Consider the following 2,671-nt stretch of genomic DNA (forward strand, 5'->3'; position numbering starts at 1 on the left):
CATTTGTGTTCATGTGTGTGGTGCACTTGGCATGCAATGGTGGTGGCAAGATCCGGAGACAACTCATCTTTAGTCCTTCTTCATTATCCGATCCATCAAGGCATTCCTTAACCACTAGGCGCCACATCTTTCATATTATTACTAAGAGAAAGTATAGAGAGTCAATAAAATATTTGTACAATGTGTATAATAAAAATTTAGTGATGTCCGATTCAGTATTAAAAATATAATTATTAATGTTATCTTTTCTCATCAGTTGAAACTTTTGGGATGAGTAGTATCATAACATGGTATTAGAGTTCTAGATCCGAAAGATCAATAGTTCAATCCTTGGTGAATCCCAAAATTAACTCATATAACACATTGTATATATTGTATAAATATTCCATTGGTTACCTAGCAGGACTCACTAACTAATTCTATTATTGTCCCCCTTATATGTCTTTTATTATTTAATTAAAAAAATAGGCACCAACTTTAATTTTAATTAATTAATACTAATCAATTTTAGATTTTAGATTTATCATTTAAGATTTAAAATTAAAAGAGTATAATTTAAGATTTAAAATTTAAAATAATTTAAAAAAAATTGACTGATATTTGTTTTGTATTTTTTAGTCTAATAAGTTAAGAAATAATTCGTCACGAATTTAAAATTTATTTAAAAGTTTGTTGTTGGTCAATATTTAAAATTGACTGATGTTGATTAAAAACAATTGATTACCTAATATTACTCTTTAATTAATTAACTAACGATTATATATTATATACATAAAAATTTTATACTAAATTAGTCATTGTATACACGACTAAATTAAATGGAGTAATTTATTGACCAGCAACAAATTCTTAAATGAAGTTCAGTATCGTCACGAATTAATTTTTAGTCTACCGGATTGAAAAATATTGTGAAAAAAAAAAAAAAACTAGTTATTGTATTTACTAGTAAATTCTCGTAGTGGTCCCTAAGATCCACACGATTATCCAATGTGATCTTCGATATCTCAATTTCACCATTGCAATCCCTAAGATAGAACTCCGGACACCATAGTAGTCCCTAAACATCTTTCCGATAATGAGTCAGTTGTCGCAACGTTGGCGTTGCATCACTTTGCCGCTCTAGAGCATATGCTTCCTTCCTTCCTTCCTTCCTTTCCACACTAAAGTTTCACAACAACAGCCTCCTACCTTGACCCTCTTTATGCTTTGACAACTCATGTTTCAATTTCGACAATAGCAGCCACCTTCTGCTAACAGCGAAGCCAGCATTGGCATTGCTAATATTGAGAGCATCATCCACAGCCTACGCCTCCTGCTTTCCGCTTCCTTCACCTGAAACGTTACCTTTTTAACCGTCGTAGTCACAGAGTGAGAACTCGAGTTTTCACTGGCATCTCCCTCAGTGTTCTTCACCTCAACAACAATTTCAGCAGCATATCGTTTTTGCCCTCTTCTTCTTCAGCTTTTCAAAACAGACCCTAGAGCTCGTTTATGAATCGCATGGTAGAGACAGGGACGGATCTAGGAATCTAATAATGGAGGGGCCGAAAATTAAAATATTGTATAATCAAATATAATGCTATATATTTAATAATAGATATAATTATAATTAATTTTTTTATTAAAAAAATTAATAAATACTTGTCAAATAAAAGAATTATCTTAGTTTTTATAATTTTTTATAATTTTTTTATGGTTTTATATCTAATAAAATATAAAATTATATATTTTTAAATATTTTATTAATTAATTTATTTTATTAAGTATTTATGTGACAGTAAGTTATATTTTTATATTTTATATTATTAAAAAATATAATATAAAATAATATAAGTTAATTGCACTAACAATTTTGTTATGTGAATTTAAAATATATTAAAGTATTTTTATATAATAATAGAGGTAAAAATTAATTAAAAATATGTTGAGAAATTTAAACCCTAATATATAAAGAATAGTAACTCTTTTTACTATCACTATACTATTAAATTTTACTCTATACAATACATCTATTATAATAGTATATGAGTTTTTAAAATTTGTTTGGGGGGGGGGTAAGGCCACAACTTGCCCCCCTTTAAATCCGTCCCTGGGTAGAGATGTCTTATCAGAAACTCCGATGTATCAAGGTCGTTGAAACCGTGGTAAATCCCAACGAACAACCAACCCTGCTCTTCTGATACCACCATGTGTACCTTGTCCTCGCCAGCCTTCTCCAGCGTCCACTGCACGTTGCTCTCCCCTTCACCATGTCAATCGCCCTTATCGTAGTTGGCTTTTCCCTTCAAGCCTGAACTTCCTTCCTCTCGACAAAGTTCAGCACCGGCACCACTCATGATCGCTTATTCTCCAGCACGCTCCTCTGAAACGCTTTTCTAATTCTGGACACACCATTCTTCCTTTTCTTCCTCTCGTACACCCTTTCCAATAGCGTCAAGAACGGGACTTCAGCAGTGATGCCAACGTCAGAATTAAGCGACTCAGAAAAGGAGGGACCAAATTGGATTCAACATGGCAAAGTAATGCCACATTAACGCTGTGATAGCTGACTCATTATTAGAAAGATGTTCAGGGACCACTATGGTATCTGGAGTTTTATCAGAAAGACTACAATAATAAAATTGGAATCTCGAAAATCGCAAATAATTGCGTGAACCTTAAAAATCATTAT

This window comes from Arachis ipaensis, chromosome B10 (genome assembly GCF_000816755.2).
Source record: "Arachis ipaensis cultivar K30076 chromosome B10, Araip1.1, whole genome shotgun sequence".
NCBI classification, from domain to species: Eukaryota; Viridiplantae; Streptophyta; class Magnoliopsida; order Fabales; family Fabaceae; genus Arachis; species Arachis ipaensis.